Below are 12,166 nucleotides of genomic sequence, written 5' to 3' on the forward strand. Positions count from 1 at the left end.
AACAGCATCAGCAGTCCTTTTGTCAGCCTTTTTCAGAGTTTTGCTCAAGTCCCTCAATTTCAGCCAGAAATTACCTAAAATCATAGAAAAACACACAAACTCATAGTAAAGTCCAGACATGTGAATTTAACATAAAAACTAATGAAAACATCCCTAAAAGTAGCTTGAACTTACTAAAAACTACCTAAAAACAATGCCAAAAAGTGTATAAATTATCCGCTCATCAATAGGTCATATTGTTGTGTGTATATAGGTGATATAGGATTAGGTGGATACTTCAACTAATCAAAGAACTAATTCTTTAATCCTACTCAACCATATTTATCCTACCTAAACCCTAGCCCCATTACAACCCTCCAAAGACCTCATGATATTTGTTTTTCATGCATCAAATACTAGTTGATTGTAGATGACTTGCAAATCTTTGAAAAGCATGATAAAAGGAGAATTAAGTGGTTAAACCCTAAACATTGAGTGAATTGAGTGGATAAACATCCGGTGAGGGGTTCGATCACTCAATTCTATGTTCTTACATCTCATATTGTATCTTCTTGCAAGTTGTTCGATTGGTTAGTTTTGGAACCTTCAATTCAATTCTTTGGATATTGATCTTAGTACACAAACTCTTTGCGTTGACCCTAAAGCTTTCTTGTGATGGATTGGAATTTCATGGTCTGTTTTACCAACTCTTAGTATAGGGCATATTAGTAAGTAACCTTTAGGATAGTTGCATGCATTTTGGTGGTACGTAGAATAAGTTGTTTTCCCTTTCATCTATCTCCTTTGAATGTGTTTAGCATGAGGACATGCTAGTGTTTAAGCGTGGGGAAATTGATGAATCCATATTTGATGATGATTTTCGGTTGAAATTGAATGAATTTTATCATATTAACTTGCACTTATTCCCTTAAATAGCATGCTTTCAAACTTTCCTCCTAATTTGTGCGTGACTATGAAAACATGCTCTTTTGTGCCTAATTTAGCTATTTTATTTCATTTGTCTTTCATTTGAAGCCTTGATATTATTTGTGAGTGATTTCAGATGTATAAGGTAGAAATGGATAGGAGAAAACGGAGAAGAGCACGCAAAGTGGAGGAAGCATGAAGAATCAAAGGAGAAGAGCACAGCGATGTGTGTGTGTGCACAAACATGCGTGCGTACGCAAAACCATCAGAGCAAAGCCACGCGTGTGCGTGAGCGACTTTGTGAGCGCCGCGCGTCCATTCAGGCATCCCTAGTGTGCGTGCTCACAACCTCTTGTGCGTACGCACATGAAGAAATTTTTGGCAGAAGTGTGGGTGCGCACACGTCTGTGCATACGCACAGGTGGCCGCACATGCCTTCATTAAAATTGCACGTGACTCGCAATTTTGGTGGACTGGAGTCCCATTTCTGAAGCCATTTAGCTCATATTGAAGGGGAATTGAAGACAATATCATAACATAACATTAGGGTAGCTTAGGAGTAGTATTAAGAAGCTTTAGTATAGTTTTTCTCTAAGTCTTTCATCGTCTCTATTAGGGTTTATACTAGGGTTTTACATTCAAGTTCTATTTCCAATTTTGATCTTGGATTTTGCTAGCTTCCATTGTAAGTATATCTTTGTTACTACTCTTTATAGCTACATTGTTCTCACTCTTTCTTATATTTCAAGTTATAGTTCAATTTTACCTCTCTCTTGCAATTTCAATTTCTTGTTGATGAATTTGATGATTGATGTTTGTTACATGATTTCTTGAGTTGTTATTGTTGATTTAGATCATTTGTTGCCTTTAGTTTCAAGCTTTTTTCTCATTTTTCCCATGTTAAGCTTTTTTTTGGCCACCAAGTGTTTGACAAAATGTCAATAATAATTTTGGGCTAGTTTTCTAGCTCTTGGCTTGGGAAAAGTGAGTAATTGGGTTTCTAGAGTTGGAATGTCCAACATTTAGTGTCAATTCTTGAATTGTTAATTGTTTTTGTTCCCACTAACACTAATTTGTTGCTAAGGCAATTAGCACGCAATTTAGGATTTGTGGGTTAAGAACACTTATACTCGTTTAACTTACTTTCCGATGTGAGGGTTAACCAAGTGAGATTAATCCATTCTAATTGTCATAGTTATGGTTCCAACAAGGAAAGGACCTTTAGCTCACTCCAAGCCAAGATACCTTTTATGTCTTAATCTTTCATATACATTTACATTAACCATCTTTATACCTTACTTGTCTATATTATATAGTTAGTTCTTTAATTCCTTCATTAGTTCATTTATTACAATTTTGCATGTTCTTTTATTATTTTATATGTTTATCCCTTCGTTGAGAACCCCTTGACTACCACAACTGGAATTGCACACTCATTGATCTCAAGTGTCCTTGGGAGACGACTCGGGAACTAAACACTCTCAGAATTGAATTAGTTTTGAATTGTGACATTGTTTTGAATTCAAACTTTGGTCGAGAGTCGAATGTGGGTTTGGGACTATACCGTGTGAGATTTGAGCTCTAATAGATGGTTGCATATTTCAACTATAATGTTTGTTCTTGTGTGACTATACTCCTTTTTTTCATTGTGATCAATGATTTGCATGATCTTTATGTCCTGTGTTTTTTGTTTGGATGCATTTAGCATGATTGAGGCCATCATTGATGATTAACTCACCAACCTATATGGGCAACCCTATAATTCACCTTTGTGAACCCCTTTTGAGCCTATAAGACCCTTTTGTTATGATTTTTTAGCATATTACTCCCCTTAGGCAAAAAACAATTGATGTCCCTGAATTACTCTTTGATTAGCTTGGGTGGATTAGTGTGTATATTCTAAGTGTGGGAGAATTGTTGGGAAACATTGGTGATAAAGGCATGAACTCATTGTGGAAAATTTTTGGTAATTATGTAGTGCTCATGCATTTCATTAATTAAGCCACGTGCATCGATAGTTACATTGTAAAAAAAACTTGTGCATAATAGAGTATGAAATAAAAAGTTGAAATAAAGGATGCATATGTTCATGTTTTGAAAGGAAAGTGCATGAGTAAGGTGAGATAGGAGAAAATGGATGGATAGGTCATATTGTTGTGTGTATATAGGTGATATAGGATTAGGTGGATACTTCAGCTAATCAAAAAACTAATTCTTTAAGCCCACTCAACCATATTTATCCTACCTAAACCCTAGCCCCATTACAACCCTCCAAAGACCTCACGATATTTGTTTTTCATGCATCAAATACTAGTTGATTGTAGATGACTTGCAAATCTTTGAAAAGCATGATAAAAGGAGAATTAAGTGGTTAAACCCTAAACATTGAGCGAATTGAGTGGATACACATCCTATGAGGGGTTTGATGAATGATGTTTGTTACATGCTTTCTTGAGTTGTTATTGTTGATTGAGATCATTTGTTGCTTTTAGTTTCAAGCTTTTTCTCATTTTTTCCATGTTAAGCTTTTTTTTTTGCCCACCAAGTATTTGACAAAATGTCAATTATGATTTTGGGCTAGTTTTCTAGCTCTTGGCTTGAGAAAAGTGAGCAATTGGATTTCTAGAGTTGAAATATCTAACATTTAATGTCAATTCTTAGATTGTTAATTGTTTTTGTTCCCACTAACGCTAATTTGTTGCTAAGGCAATTAGCAAGAAATTTAGGATTTGTGGGTTAAGAACACTTATGCTCATTTAACTTACTCTCCGATGTGAGGGTTAGCCAAGTGAGATTAATCCATTCTAATTGTCATAGTTGTGGTTCCAACAAGGAAAGGACCCTTAGCTCACTCCAAGCCAAGATACCTTTTATATCTTAAATCTTTCATATACATTTAAATTAACCCTCTTTATACCTTATTTGTCTATATTATATAGTTAATTCTTTAATTCCTTCATTAGTTAATTTATTACAATTTTGCATGTTCTTTTATTGCTTTATATGTTTATCCCTTCATTGAAAACCCCTTGACTACCAGAACCGGAATTGCACAGTCATTGATCTCAAGTGTCCTTGGAAGACGACCCGGGAACTAAACACTCTCGGAATTGAATTGGTTTTGAATTGTGACATTGTTTTGAATTCAAACTTTGGTCGAGAGTCGAATGTGGGTTTGGGACTATACTTGCAATGCAAATCTTAGTTTAAGGAACAATTTCTAAACCCACTTCGGCCCCCCATCAAGTAACGGCGCCAAAAACTTGATGATGGGAATTATTGTCTGTTTAGAATTAATCAGAATAAGAATCGCTTCGTTAATAGCATAGTCCACACCAACAATGAACTCTCACAATCAAAGTTTAAATCAAAGAATAGCCACAATTCAAATCAAATAACTAAGAGTATTAAACTCCCGAGTCCTTCTCCCTAGGAATTGCAATTAAGTGTCCAATTATTGGCTATGAGAGAATAGGTGTTGAGGTAGCAATTGGAAAGAAATTAATGTGCAAGAAATTAAACAAGGATGCAAGAAATTAAGTAGGAGGCAATTAAAGCAATGAGAATGGAAATTAAATGGCAAAAAGAACTCTTGGCATGGGTTGGGAACTAAGGATTCCTATCATAATCATAGACCACAAACATGATAATTGCTAAGAATTAATCTCAATTAGTCTATCCTAACATCGATAATAAGTCAAAAGGGCATAATTGATCACAAGTCCTAATAAACTCACTAATTAACATAGTGAAAGACTAGCATTAGTGGAAACCAAACCAACTAACAATCTTAATCACAATATTAAATGGACATCTATGACTCAAGGTCACCTAATTATCCAATTCAGGTGTGCGTACACACAAGTGCTATCTTGGGCAAAATTTTTTATTGCAAATTGAATTAAGCCATAACGCACTTCTACCCCCTCTATCCCTCTCTTCTCTTCCTTTTCCTCTGTTTTTCTACATGTTTTAATTAGTTTTCATTGCATTCTATTTTCATTTTAGTAGTTATATTATTTTGATTTACTTGCTTGTTAATTGAATAAGTTGCAAGTGTTTGTTTGATATTGATTGGGTTGCTTGCTTGTTAATTAAATTCCACCAATGCACTTATACTTTGCCTTAATCTACTAGTACTTAGTGGGTTTGAGTACTCATGTTTTGATTATACCACTAGGACAAATTATGTAAGTGTACATTGAATTAAGTGAATTGAGTTGAAATTACTTATTCATCATGATTTCCATATTAAATTCATTACATGACCGGTACTTGTTCCTTGTTAATGCTTTGCATTTGTTTGAGTGACTGAACTTGATTCTTATCAAGCTTGTCCCTTTTTGTAACAAGTATCTTTACCATGTGACTTTTTCTTAATGTTTCATGATGAATAAGTGGTTTTCTTTTCATTAATGGATTGATTGTTGTTTATTGTGCTATTTTATATCAATTGTGTGCTTTCACTTGCACAATTTCAATATCCAATACCTCAAACACCCAATTCACTTTTGTGGTTACCTTGGGTTGTCTGTGCCTTATCTCTTGCTTATTCTTTAATTGCAACCTAGGCTACTTAATTGAGGAACACATGCTATTTCTTTTTGATTGTGTGAATACCGCTTTACCCGGCCAATGTGTTTGTTCTAAAGTATGCACACACTTAGAATACACACATTGTCTTTTATTATACCACACTCATATGACATTTTCCTCAATTCCTGTTTATTTATTTTCTACAGCAATCTGAGCCCTAGTGCCCACCAGCTAAAGGTGGAGCCACTTAGTCCTTCACCCCCGGATCATGTGCATGCACGGAGGACCGTGCACAATTTAAATGTGGGGGAGGATCGACAACTTCAAGGGGGTAAAATTATTTTCTTAGACACCTTGCAATACCTTTTGGTTCTTTTTCTTCAATTTTTTGCAATTTTTGTTCTTATTTGCACTTTGTTTGCATTGTTTGTATATATTTCTTTAATGCTTATAGTTATATGATAGTAAATATTTGCATGTTGCTTAGTAGAGTGAATAAGTTTGGTAAAACAATGAGAAATTTTCATAAAATCTTTCTTAGGGCATGCCATTGATTGAATTGAAAAATTATTTTTCAACTTGCTTGAAGCATCTTTTTTCATAGAACATAAAAAAAAGAGCTAGAACAACATACATTGTGAGATTTGAGCTCTAATTGATGGTTGCACATTTCCAACCATAAACTTTGTTCTTGTGTGATTATACTCCTTTTATGATTGTAATCTTAGATTTGCTTTAATCTATATGTTCTATGTTTTGTGTTTGAATGCATTTAGTATGATTGAGGCCATTTTTTGATATTAAACTCACTAATCTATATGGCCAACCCTTGCATTCACCTTTGTAAACCCCTTTTGAGCCTTTAAACCCCCTTTTGTTCTGATTTTTAAGCACATTATTCTCCCTAAAGCAAAAAACCATTGATGTCCCTGGATTACTCTTTGATTAGCTTGGGTGGAGTGCGTGTGTTATGCAAAGTGTGGGGGAAAATTGTTGGGAAACAATGGTGATAAAGTTACTTGGTTTTTTTTTTTGAAAAATTTGGAAAAATGGGTAGTCACTCATGCATTCATTACTTAAAGCATATGCATCTCTTTTCTATGATAAAAGAAAAAAAATTTTGGTGTACATACTTTGTATATATATATAAAGAGAAAGAAAAGAAATGAATGACAATAAGAATGTAAATAAAGGATGCATATGTGGTTGAATTGGAAAGAAAATGCATGAATTAATGAGAAAAAAAGGGAAGTAAATGGGTAGCTAGGATGTTTTGTTATGTGTGCATAGGATGGTATAGGATCAGGTGGACACTTGAGCTAATCAAAGGTCTAATTCACTAAGTCCACCTAACCATATTAATCTTACCTTAACCCTAGCCCCATTACAACCCTCCAAAGACCTCATGATATTTGTCTTTATGCATCAAATATTAGTTGATTGTTAGATGACTTGCAAATCTTTGAAAAATATGATTAAAGGAGAATTGAGTGATTAAGCCCTAAACATTGAGCGAATAGAGTGAATACACATCTGGTGAGGCGTTTGATCGCTCAATTCTATGTTCTTGTCCCTAATATTGTATCTTCTTGCAAGTTGTTTGGTTGCTAGTTTGAAAATTTCAATTCAATTCTTTGGACATTGATCATAGTGCATTAATTCTTTGCCTTGGCCCTAAGGCTTGTTTTGGATTTATTGGAATCTCTTATTTGTTTTGTGCCAAACTCAATAGGAACTATAGTATAGATATAGATCACTATCCAAAAAAAAAGGCCTATGGTCACAGTAAAAAACCGTGACCATAAATCTATGGTCACGGTTTTGGACCTATGGTCACAGTTTTTTACCGTGGCCTATTCTCTCGTGGCCATAGGGTCACGGTTTTTTTATCTATGGTCACAGTTTCAATGGTCACGGTTACAATTTTCAAATTCTACCATTTTAGGCCACATTTTTTCACCGTGGCCATAGGTTAATCTATGGTCACACGTAAAAATCGTGACCATAGCCTCTATGGTCACCCCTCCTGAAAACCATGACCATAGCCTTATCTATGGTCACCCCTCCTTAAACCGTGACCATAGCTTTATCTATGGTCACAGTTTTCATCGTGACTATAGCCTCTATGGTCATTCCTCCTAAAAACCGTGACCATAGCCTTATCTATGGTCACGGTTTTTACTGTGACCATAGCCTCTATTGTCACCCCTTTTTAAAACTGTGACCATAGCCTTATCTATGGTCGTGGTAAAAAACCGTGACTATAGCCTCTATGGTCACCCTACCTTAAAACCGTGACTATAGCTTTATCTATGGTCATGGTGTATAGCCTATTTTGTTTTATGAGATTTATTTTTTTTTAAAAGTATAATCACATCCCAAAATGATGATGCATTCATCCTCCTCCTTTCTAGTGTCTAAGATTATGAAATCAGCAGGGATGTAAAGGCCTTTAACCTTTACTAACACGTCCTCTACTAATCCATGAGCTTGTCTTACTGACTTGTCTGCCAATTGTAATGAGAATAAGGCAGGCTGTACCTCAATGATCCCCAGTTTCTCCATTACAGAGAGTTGCATAAGATTTATGCCTGACCCTAGGTCACATAGAGCTTTCTCAAAGGTCATGGTGCCTATGGTACAGGGTATTAAGAATTTCCCAGGATTTTGTTTCTTTTGAGGTAAAGTTTGCTGAACCCATGTATCAAGTTCACTAATGAGCAAGGGAGGTTCACCTTCCCAAGTCTCATTACCAAATAACTTGGCATTCAGCTTCATGATGGCTCCTAGATATTGAGCAACTTGCTCTCCAGTTACATCTTCATCCTCTTCAGAGGAAGAATAATCCTCAGAGCTCATGAATGGCAGAAGGAGATTTAATGGAATCTCTATGGTTTCTATATGAGACTCAGATTCCTTTGGATCCCCAATAGGGAACTCCTTCCTGCTTGAGAGATGTCCCATGAGATCTTCCTCATTGGGATTCGTGTCCTCTCCCTCCTTCTTACATTCGGCCATGTTGAGTATATCAATGGCCTTGCACTTTCTCTTTGGATTCTCTTCTGTATTGCTTGGGAGAGTACTAGGAGGGGTTTCAGTGACTTTCTTACTCAGCTGGCCCACTTGTGCCTCCAAATTTCTAATGGAGGATCTTGTTTCACTCATGAAACTTAAAGTGGCCTTAGACAGATCAGAGACTAGATTAGCTAAATTAGAAGTGCTTTGCTCAGGATTCTCTGTCTGTTGCTGAGAAGATGATGGAAAAGGCTTGCTATTGCTGAGCCTAGTTCATCCACCTTTATTAAAGCCTTGTTGAGGCTTTTGTTGATTCTTCCATGAGAAATTTGGATGATTTCTCCATGATGAATTGTAGGTGTTTCCATAAGGTTCACCTAAGTAATTTACCTCTGCTATTGCAGGGTTATCAGGATCATAAGCTTCTTCTTTAGAAGATGCCTCTTTAGTACTGTTGGATGCATTTTGCCATCCATTCAAACTTTGGGAAATCATGTTGACTTGATGAGTCAACATTTTGTTCTGAGCCAATATGGCATTCAGAGCATCAATCTCAAGAATTCCCTTCCTCTGAGGCGTCCCATTATTCACGGAATTCCTCTCAGAAGTGTACATGAACTGGTTGTTTGCAACCATGTCAATAAGTTCTTGAGCTTCTGCAGGCGTTTTCTTTAGGTGAATGGATCCAACTGCAGAATGGTCCAGTGACATCTTAGAGAACTCAAACAGACCATAATAGAATATATCCAAAATGGTCCATTCTGAAAGCATGTCAGAAGGACACCTTTTGGTCATCTGCTTGTATCTTTCCCAAGCTTCATAGAGGGATTCACCATCTTTTTGTTTGAATGTCTGAACATCCAATCTAAGCTTGCTCAGCTTTTGAGGAGGAAAGAATTTAGCCAAGAAGGCCGTGACCAGCTTATCCCAAGAGTCCAGGCTATCCCTAGGTTGTGAATCCAACCATGTTCTAGCTCTATCTCTTACAGCAAAAGGGGAAAGCATGAGCCTGTAGACTTCAGGATCTACTCCATTCGTCTTTACAGCCTCACAGATCTGCAAGAACTCAGTTAAAAACTGATAGGGATCTTCTGATGGAAGTCTATGAAACTTGCAGTTTTGTTGCATTTGAGCAACTAGTTGAGGTTTTAGCTCAAAATTGTTTGCCCCAATGGTAGGAATTGAGATGCTTCTTCCATCAAACTTGGATGTAGGTGTAGTATAATCACCAAGCATCCTCCTTGCATTGTTGATGTTAGGTTCGGCTGCCATCTCCTTCTCTTGTTCGAAAATTTCAGTAAGGTTGTCTCTGGATTGTTGTAATTTAGCTTCTCTTAGTTTCCTCTTCAGAGTCCTTTCAGGTTCTGGATCAGCTTCAACAAGAATTCCTTTCCCCTTGTTCCTGCTCATATGAGAAAGAAGAGAACAAAAAAAGGAGGAGGAATCTTCTATGTCACAGTAAAGAGGTTCCTTATTATTAGTAAAAGAAGAAAGGGAATAAGAAGAATGGAGAATCCAAACACAAGGGTAATGATAGAGGTAGTGATTTGAGATGAAGAGAAGTGCTAGTGAATAAATAAATAAATAGAGGAAGATGAGAGGGAGAGGTTTTCGAAAACAATTTTGAAAAGGAGTTAATGATTTTCGAAAATTAAGATAAGAAATAAAATTAACATTAAAATTTAAAATAATTAATTAATTAAAAAAAGAATTTTTGAAAAAGAGGGAGGTATTTTCGAAAATTAGAGAGAGAAAAGTTGTTAGGTGGTTTTGAAAAAGATAAGAAACAAACAAAAAATCAAATAGTTAATTGAAAAAGATTTGAAAATCAAATTTGAAAAGATAAGAAGATAAGAAGATAAGAAGATAAGAAGTTAGAAAAGATATTTTAAAATCAAAATTTTTGAAAAAAATATAAAATTTTGAAAAAAGATATGATATAAAAGATAAAATAAAAAGATACGATTAAAAAGATATGGTTAGAAAAGATTTAATTTCTAAAATTAATTACTTAACTAACAAGAAACTAAAAGATAAGATTCTAGAATTTAAAGATTGAACCTTTCTTAACAAGAAAGTAACAAACTTCAAATTTTTGAATAAATCATATTAATTGTTAGCATAATTTTTGAAAATAAAGATAAAATTAAGAAAAAGATTTTTGAAAAATAATTTAAAAAAAAATAAATTTCGAAAATTAAATAAAAAAATGAAAAAGATTTGATTTTTGAAAAAGTTTTGAAAAGATAAGATTTTTAAAATTTGAAAATTTGACTTGACTTACAAGAAACAACTAATTTTAAAATTTTTTGACTAAGTCAACCCAAATATTCAAAATTTTGAGAGAATAAAAAGGAAAAGATATTTTTTTATTTTTGAATTTTTAATTATGAGAGAGAAAAACACAAATATGACCCAAAACATGAAAATTTTGGATCAAACACATAATGCATGCAAGAACATTATGAATGTCAAGATGAACACCAAGAACACTTTGAAGATCATGATGAACATCAAGAACATATTTTTGAAAAATTTTTGATGCAAAAAAAAACATGCAAGACATCAAACTTAGAAATCTTTAATGCTTAGACAATATGAATGCATAAATGCATATGAAAAACAACAAAGAACACAAAACAAGAAAATATCAAGATCAAACAAGAAGACTTACTAAGAACAACTTGAAGATCATGAAGAACACTATGAATGCATGAATTTTCGAAAAATGCAAGAAATAGTTTTAGAGCATGCAATTGACACCAAACTTAAAACATGACCCAAGACTCAAACAAGAATCATAAAATATTTTTGGTTTTTTTTATTTTATGATTTTTTTGTATTTTCTTTTATTGTTTTCGAAAAAAACATATAGTAAAAGAATTAAGAGATTCAAAATTTTTAATAAGAATTCCAGGAATCTTTCAATGTTAGCCTAAAGCTCCAATCCAAGGGTTGGGCATGGCTTAATAGCCAGCCAGCTTTAGAAGATATAAATCAGGCATGCAACAGTTGATATTTCATCCAACTCCATATACATACCCATTATGTTGACAAGTGGAAGCCTCAATCCAAAAGGATTTGGATATGGCTTTACAGCCAGTCAGGCTTTAACATGTTACTATGAAACTCTAGAATTCATTCTTAAAAATTTTGGAATAATTTTCGAAAACAAAGGGAAACATTTTGAAAAATATTTTTGAAAATTTTTTGAAAAGAAAATAAAAAAAGAAAATTACCTAATATGAGCAACAAGATGAACCGTCAGTTGTCCATACTCAAACAATCCCCGGCAACGGCGCCAAAAACTTGGTAGTGCTCTCAAACGTGAATCACACTTAGTCACAACTCCGCACAACTAACCAGCAAGTGCACTGGGTCATCCAAGTAATACCTTACGTGAGTAAGGGTCGATCCCACGGAGATTGTTGGTATGAAGCAAGCTATGGTCATCTTGTAAATCTCAGTTAGGCGGATAGTAAATGTTATGGAGTTTTCGAATATTAATAATAAATAAGCAGAAAATAAAGATAGAGTTACTCATGTAATTCAATTGTGGGAATTTCAGATAAGTGTCTGCAGATGCTTGTCCCTGTTGGATCTCTGCTTTCCTACTGCCTTCCTTCAATCCTTTTTATTCCTTTCCATGGCAAGCTGTATGTAGGGCATCACCGTTGTCAATGGCTACATCCCATCCTCTCAGTGAAAA

The 12,166-nt window shown here is 34.7% G+C and overlaps 1 non-coding gene across 1 annotated transcript; it reads left to right on the forward strand.

Annotated features, from left to right (window-relative positions):
- The first annotated feature begins 9,222 nt into the window (after positions 1-9,222).
- LOC127747223 (small nucleolar RNA R71) lies at positions 9,223-9,330 on the forward strand. Its single transcript, XR_008009025.1, has one exon. It is a non-coding gene; the product is annotated as a small nucleolar RNA R71 (small nucleolar RNA).
- The last annotated feature ends 2,836 nt before the right edge of the window (positions 9,331-12,166 follow it).

This window comes from Arachis duranensis, chromosome 4, assembly GCF_000817695.3.
Source record: "Arachis duranensis cultivar V14167 chromosome 4, aradu.V14167.gnm2.J7QH, whole genome shotgun sequence".
Classification (NCBI taxonomy): Eukaryota; Viridiplantae; Streptophyta; class Magnoliopsida; order Fabales; family Fabaceae; genus Arachis; species Arachis duranensis.